The sequence below is a fragment of the Ailuropoda melanoleuca genome, chromosome X (assembly GCF_002007445.2).
Source record: "Ailuropoda melanoleuca isolate Jingjing chromosome X, ASM200744v2, whole genome shotgun sequence".
NCBI lineage: Eukaryota > Metazoa > Chordata > Mammalia > Carnivora > Ursidae > Ailuropoda > Ailuropoda melanoleuca.
The window spans coordinates 45,581,934-45,590,592 of record NC_048238.1 but is presented as its reverse complement, the minus strand read 5'-3'; the positions used below and the strand labels follow the sequence as shown (position 1 = coordinate 45,590,592).

At 39.0% G+C, this 8,659-nt stretch overlaps 1 pseudogene; it reads right to left on the bottom strand.

Annotated features, from left to right (window-relative positions):
• Positions 1-4,862: 4,862 nt before the first annotated feature.
• LOC100481893 overlaps positions 4,863-8,659 on the bottom strand; it is a 29,321-nt pseudogene continuing 25,524 nt past the window's right edge.

Below are 8,659 nucleotides of genomic sequence, written 5' to 3'. Positions count from 1 at the left end.
ATATGACAATTATTAATATATATGCCCCCAACAGGGGAGCAGCAAGATACACAAGCCAACTCTTAACCAAAATAAAGAGACATATAGATAAGAACACAGTAATAGTAGGGGACCTCAACACCCCACTATCAGAAATAGACAGAACACCCTGGCAAAAACTAAGCAAAGAATCAAAGGCTTTGAATGCCATACTCGACGAGTTGGACCTCATAGATATATATAGAACACTACACCCCAGAACCAAAGAATACTCATTCTATTCAAATGCCCATGGAACATTCTCAAGAATAGATCATGCTCTGGGACACAAAACAGGTCTCAGCCAATACCAAAAGATTGAAATTATCCCCTGCATATTCTCAGACCACAACGCTCTGAAATTGGAACTCAACCACAAGGAAAAACCTGGAAGAAACTCAAACACTTGGAGGCTAAGAACCATCCTGCTCAAGAATGACTCGATAAACCAGGAAATCAAAAAACAAATTAAACAATTTATGGAGACCAACGAGAATGAATACACAACGGTCCAAAACCTATGGGATACTGCAAAGGCAGTCCTAAGGGGGAAATACATAGCCATCCAAGCCTCACTCAAAAGAATAGAAAAATCTAAAATGCAGTTTCTATATTCTCACCTCAAGAAACTGGAACAGCAACAGAGGGACAGGCCTAACCCACTGACAAGGAAGGAGTTGACCAAGATTAGAGCAGAAATCAATGAATTAGAGACCAGAACCACAGTAGAGCAGATCAACAGGACTAGAAGCTGGTTCTTTGAGAGAATCCATAAAATTGATAGACCACTGGCAAAACTTGTCCAAAAACAAAGAGAAAGGACTGAGATTATTAAAATTATGACTGAAAAGGGAGAGGTCACGACCAGCACCATTGAAATTGCAAGGATTATTAGAAACTTTTATCAACAGCTATATGCCAAAAAACTAAACAATCTGGAAGAGATGGAGGCCTTCCTGGAAACCTATAAACTACCAAGACTGAAACAGGAAGAAATAGATTTCTTAAATAGGCCAATTAACTATGAAGAAATTGAGTCAGTGATAAACAACCTTCCAAATAATAAAACTCCAGGCCCAGACGGTTTTCCTGGGGAATTCTACCAAACATTCAAAGAAGAAATAATACCTATTCTCCTAAAGCTATTTCAAAAAATAGAAACAGAAGGAAAGCTACCAAACTCATTCTATGAGGCTAATATTACCTTGATCCCCAAACCAGGCAAAGACCCCCTCAAAAAGGAGAATTACAGACCGATTTCTCTAATGAATATGGATGCCAAAATCCTCAACAAGATCCTTGCTAATAGAATCCAACAGTACATTAAAAGGATTATCCATCATGACCAAGTGGGATTCATACCTGGGATGCAAGCATGGTTCAACACTCGCAAATCAATCAATGTGATACATCATATCAACAAGAAAAGACTCAAGAACCATATGATCCTCTCAATTGATGCAGAAAAAGCATTTGACAAAATACAGCATCCTTTCCTGATTAAAACCCTTCAGAGTGTAGGAATAGAGGGTACATTTCTCAATCTCATAAAAGCCATCTATGAAAAGCCTACTGCAAGCATTATTCTCAATGGGGAAAAGCTGGAAGCCTTTCCCTTAAGATCAGGAACACGACAAGGATGCCCACTCTCGCCACTATTATTCAACATAGTACTAGAAGTCCTTGCAACAGCAATCAGAAGACAAAAAGGGATCAAAGGTATCCAAATCGGCAAAGAAGAAGTCAAACTGTCTCTCTTTGCAGATGACATGATACTCTATATGGAAAACCCAAAGGAATCCACTCCCAAACTATTAGAAGTTATAGAACAATTCAGTAAGGTGGCAGGATACAAAATCAATGCCCAGAAATCAGTTGCATTTCTATACACGAATAACGAGACTGAAGAAAGAGAAATTAGGGAATCCATCCCATTTACAATAACACCAAAAACCATGCGTTACCTTGGAATTAACTTAACCAGAGACGTAAAGGACCTATATCCTAGAAACTATAGATCACTTTTGAAAGATATTGAGGAAGACATAAAAAGATGGAAAAATATTCCATGCTCATGGATTGGAAGAATTAACATAGTTAAAATGTCCATACTACCCAGAGCAATCTACACTTTCAATGCTATCCCGATCAAAATACCGAGGACATTTTTCAAAGAACTGGAACAAATAGTCCTTAAATTTGTATGGAACCAGAAAAGGCCCCGAATCTCCAAGGAACTGTTGAAAAGGAAAAACAAAGCTGGGGGCATCACAATGCCGGATTTCGAGCTGTACTACAAAGCTGTGATCACAAAGACAGCATGGTACTGGCACAAAAACAGACACATCGACCAATGGAACAGAATAGAGAACCCAGAAATGGACCCTCGGCTCTTTGGGCAACTAATCTTTGATAAAGCAGGAAAAAACATCCGGTGGAAAAAAGACAGTCTCTTCAATAAATGGTGCTGGGAAAATTGGACAGCTACATGCAAAAGAATGAAACTTGACCACTCTCTCACACCATACACAAAAATAAACTCCAAATGGATGAAAGACCTCAATGTGAGACAGGAATCCATCAAAATTCTAGAGGAGAACATAGGCAACAACTTCTATGACATCGGCCAGAGCAACCTTTTTCACGACACATCTCCAAAGGCAAGAGAAATAAAAGATAAAATGAACTTATGGGACTTTATCAGGATAAAGAGCTTCTGCACAGCCAAGGAAACAGTCAAAAAAACTAAGAGACAGCCCACGGAATGGGAGAATATATTTGCAAAGGACACCACAGATAAAGGACTGGTATCCAAGATCTACAAAGAACTTCTCAAACTCAATACACGAGAAACAAATAAACAAATCATAAAATGGGCAGAAGATATGAACAGACACTTTTCCAATGAAGACATACAAATGGCTAACAGACACATGAAAAAATGTTCAAAATCATTAGCCATCAGGGAAATTCAAATCAAAACCACACTGAGATACCACCTTACGCCAGTTAGAATGGCAAAGATAGACAAGGCAAGAAACAACAATTGTTGGAGAGGATGTGGAGAAAGGGGATCCCTCCTACATTGTTGGTGGGAATGCAAGTTGGTACAGCCACTCTGGAAAACAGTGTGGAGGTCCCTTAAAAAGTTAAAAATTGAACTACCCTATGACCCAGCCATTGCACTACTGGGTGTTTACCCCAAAGATACAGACGTAGTAAAGAGAAGGGCCATATGCACCCCAATGTTCATAGCTGGGAATCTGGGGATGTACTGTATGGTGATTAACACAATATAATAAAATAAAATTAAAAAAAAAAAGAAGTTGTGGTCCATATATACAATGGAATATTATTTAGCTATCAAAGAGAACGATTTCTCAGCATTTGCTGCGACATGGACGGCACTAGAGGAGATAACGCTAAGTGAAATAAGTCAAGCAGAGAAAGACAATTATCATATGATTTCTCTCATCTATGGAATATAAGAACTAGGAAGATTGGTAGGGGAAGAAAAGGATAAAGAAAGGGGTGTAATCAGAAGGGGGAATGAAGCACGAGAGACTATGGACTCTGAGAATCAAACTGAGGGCTTCAGAGGGGAGGGGGGTGGGGGAATGGGATAGGCTGGTGATGGGTAGTAACGAGGGCANCTGGTGATGGGTAGTAACGAGGGCACGTATTGCATGGTGCACTGGGTGTTATACGGAACTAATGAATCATGGAACTTTACATCAAAAACCAGGGATGTACTGTATGGTGACTAACATAATATAGTAAAAAAATATTTAAAAAATAATAAATAAAATAACTGAGGCTGAGCATTTCAAAAAAAAAGATGGTAAATGTTCTTGTGAAGACTCACATCTGACTGAGTTAGGGAAACACATTCTCGTGTCCACAGGACAAAGGATACAAAGAAGTAATTGGGGATACACTGTTATAGGGTCGTTTCACTACACATGAAGAGGGATAATATTATTTGATGGTAGATTCCAATTAATTAAAACCATGTATGATAAATCCAAGGGCAACAACTAAGAAAATAAATTAAAAAGAGGTAAAAATTGTCAGTCAATGGTTGTGAAAAAATTAAAACACAAAAAGTATTTAATTAACTCAAAGAAAAGTACACAGGGCTGCCTCTCCCATAGAAAGGACAACCAGATAGTATCTCTGTCGAATAAATAAATAAAATCTTTAAAAAAAAAATAAGGAAGTGTACAAAGAGAAAAATCACTGTAACAACCACCAAGGTGAAGAAACGAAGAGGAAGATTAGGCAGGTAGAGGAAGAAAGTTTTTTTACTGCAATTATAGAAGCAATACACAGCTCTTAACAAAAAAATGAGGTATGATCTTAAAAACACAATGAAGAAGGAAAAAAGAAACATTTTAATCACTTATAGTGATAAAATTATGGCAAAAAATGGTGCACTTATATCTTAAATCAAGGGTAACTCTTTCTATAGTTGATTTCATGACTTACATATAAGTATTGCAAACTCAAGTGTTGAACAAACAAGTTATCTTTGGATTTGGGGGAAAATCATGGCAGGGTTATTTTACTTCTCAAATTCTCTGATGAGATCACAAGATGAAATCCCAGTCCATATTATCTACATCAGAAAGCAGGTGAACCCAGAAGAAAATGTATTTTCACAATTGACGAAGGTTATTTTACTTGGTCTGGTAAAATTAGAGGAGTCTAGAGAGTAACATGGAGAAATTAAATCAGTTAAATGTCATGAAAACTAAAATATGCAACTGAACCCCTGACACAGTCTTCTAGTCACACAGAGATGTTGATCCTCTGCACAATAACCACAGGAGGGGCATCTGAGAATGGGGAGTGACATTGAAAAACCAGTCAGTGGCACCAGCATGAACACACAGGTGCTCATATAGGGCTCCTGTAGGCAACTCCCATACTCTTCTATAGGAAACTGCTTCCCACTGCCAACCAGTAAGGGAGGAGGTTTATCCTGCCAGGCTGCTTCAACAGCTGCTCCAATTATGGCACCCCATGGTGAACCAAATATCTTCCAAGGCCTCCTCCCTCCTCTCTTTTTTTGGAGTCTATACCTTTAGAACCTCCCTTGAGATATTGTGATGAGCTGCCCTAGCATTTAAATTTAATCAACTCTTCACTGGCAGGACAAAAATCAATACCAGTAGATAAACCTGCATTTTAAAATTATGTTCCTTTGAAGTGCACTCTGGACTCTGAAATGCACATCTATTTGGTATTCATGATTGAGGCAACACATCAGAAATTTCTTCAAGAGAGTGTGATATTCCCTTGTTAAGGAGTGAAACTTACTTACCTGTAGGTTACCTCAATTGAATGTTTAACTCAAAACAGTGTGATGTGTGGCTACTTCTCCTGTGCATCCTCTTTTTTCAGATTCTTGAAACTGGATCTCATCATTGATCTCATCATTGATTTCCTCTCAATAATTCAACTCTACTACACACATGCATTCTATCAGACCTAGTTCTTCTTTGTGGAGGCAGTCAATAAAATGGGACAAAAGCACACAGAAATTACAAAGAGATTCACAGGACATGAATATTTTGTGTATTTTTGACATTAAGATAAGGGGTAAAAACAAAATCTCAAGGAAGGAAGACAACTGGCATCATTTGAACCATATCATGGGGATTTAGGAATTATTGTTACACAGTCATCTTTTGTATAGACTAGCAAGCCCCAACATGCCCCAAAGGAATGCTAAAATTATCAGCAGGAAAGGCTAGGACCTTCCTGGGATTAGATCAGTTTTCACATTGATAGGATTTCCAATCATAGTTCTGTCCTTATTATTTCTCTGACTATTGCTTCCTCTTTAGTTCCCAAAAGGATTCTGTGCCCAGAATGTGGCAACATCAGCGTTTGTGCCTGAATCCATTCAGATCTCTGTCCTGTGAGGATGAGAATCTCAGCTTTCTTTTAACCACTATTTTAGGAAACTCTGAAATATTATTTTGCTTTCCTGCTGCATCTCCAGTTGGAGCTTCTCCCCCACCTCCTGCAATTGAAGCACTTCTTCTGGCAGAAGGCCAGGCCAGTTGGTATCCAGGCTAAGGGTTAAGGCACTGAGGCCCTGCACCAACATTTCCCAGAAGGAAGGATGTAGGGCTGATTTCCTGTCTGCAGGCATCTTAGAGACATTTGGCCTATGGCTCTGGCAATATCAACATTGACATTCACATCTGAAATCTATTCTAATCTTTATCACCTGTGGAAGAGATTCTGGTTTTCCTTTGACCCTGGTAAGGTGCCACATGATCTAGGTATCTTCATCTCATATGCCCCAGAAATATTGTCTTCCTCTGATTGGACACTGATCTTTCCCACCACCTCTCTTATAGGCTTTTCTCATCTCTGTACCACTTCTGGAGCAGCCTTTCTGTTAGAAGGTGCCAGGACTGGGATTCAGGTCACTGAGGCTCATAATTAGCAATTCTGAGAAGGAAGGATGACAGGCTGCTGTGATTTTCTGGGAAGTCTCTTTAGAAATCATCAGGCAAATTTTAGAAATCAACATTGAGCTTCCAGTTAAGGAATGAATAAGTCACAGGGATGAAAGGTACAACATAGGAAATATAGTCCATGGTATTGTAATAGCATTGTATGGTGACAGATAGTAGTCCCACTTGCAAGCACAACATAACGTATAGACTTGTTGAATCACTATGTCATACCCAAGAGACTAATGTCACATTGTGTTTTAACCATACTTCAGTTAGAATAAATAAATAAATAAATAAATAAATAAATAAATAAATAAAACTTCTTTATTGGAAAGAAGAAAGAAGAAGGACAGAGAAAGAAGAAAGAACGAAAGAAAGAAAGAAAGAAAGAAAGAAAGAAAGAAAGAAGGAAGGAAGGAAGGAAGGAAGGAAGGAAGGAAGGAAGGAAGGAAAGAAGGAAGGGTTAAATTATGTTTCTGCAGTGGATCCATGGAGGTCTTGTCCATGCTTACAATTCCACCTGGCCCTCGGGTCTATACAGGAAGGTGAAGATGAAGGCTATCAAAAAGCTGGAAGGAAGTGAGGGACAAGCATGGCCAGAAGAACCCAGACTGCAACAAGTGATAAAAGAAGAAAGAAAACCCAGTGTTATTTCTCTGACTTAACCATTTTGTGCTTTTGTTTCATACGTGCAAAATGGGAAAAATAATGGGACCTACCTCCTAGGTTTGAAGCATTGCATGAAATAATACATCTCAGTAGCTTAGAATAGTGCATGGCACATCATAAGCATTTCAGAAACAGTAACTTAGGTTCTGTTTTTTGCATGTCAGTTCATGCAACTGGTGTCTTGTAGGGGATGACATTAATTCCTGGCTTACATTTCCACGCTCATTCACTAGGTGTAATTGTAAGTGTACCTAATAGATAATAATATCTATTTTTCTATAAGCATTTATATAATTTCATAGGGCAGCATTTTATTGAATTCCAATAATTTGCACCCTGGATCCTCCATTCTTTTGATTTTTCACCCTCATAAACATTGGTTTGACTTGCTGTCCAAAAAGTGCTCAGCTACCTGTAGAAATCCGTCAGTGGCTTGCAGTGAGAACACAGATGCACTTACTTTTCTCTAACGAAATGTACAATGTGGTTTTTAGGATCTTGGCACATGATTCTCTAGTAAGGAGCTTTCCGTGACTATGAGGGGGTTTCTCTCCTCTCTTTCTGAGCATCCAACATACATTCCAAGAAGTGGCCAACGATAGTAAACAACCTACAACACTGTTGCTAATCTTTTCCCTGATCTATCCCTTTTTTTTTAAATTTTATTTTATTATATTATGTTAATCACCATACAGTACACCCCCAGATTCCGATGTAAAGTTCGATGCTTCATTAGTTGCGTATAACACCCAGTGCACCATGCAATACGTGCCCTCCCTACTACCCATCACCAGTCTATCCCATTCCCCCACCCCCTCCCCTCTGAAGTCTTCAGTTTGTTTCTCATAGTCCATAGTCTCTCATGTTTCATTCCCCCTTCTGATTACCCCCCTTTTCTTTATCCCTTTCTTCCCCTACCGATCATCCTAGTTCTTATGTTCCATAGATGAGAGAAATCATATGATACTTGTCTGTCTCTGCTTGACTTATTTCACTTAGCATTATCTCCTCCAGTGCCGTCCATGTTGCAGCAAATGTTGAGAATTCGTTCTTTCTGATAGCTGAGTAATATTCCATTGTATATATGGACCACAGCTTCTTAATCCAGTCATCTGTTGAAGGGCATCTCGGCTCCTTCCATGATTTGGCTATTGTGGACAATGCAGCTATGAACATTGGGGTGCATATGGCCCTTCTCTTTACTACGTCTGTATCTTTGGGGTAAACACCCAGTAGTGCAATGGCTGGGTCATAGGGTAGTTCAATTTTTAACTTTTTAAGGGACCTCCACACTGTTTTCCAGAGTGGCTGTACCAACTTGCATTCCCACCAACAATGTAGGAGGGATCCCCTTTCTCCACATCCTCTCCAACAATTGTTGTTTCTTGCCTTGTCTATCTTTGCCATTCTAACTGGCGTAAGGTGGTATCTCAGTGTGGTTTTGATTTGAATTTCCCTGATGGCTAATGATTTTGAACATTTTTTCATGTGTCTGT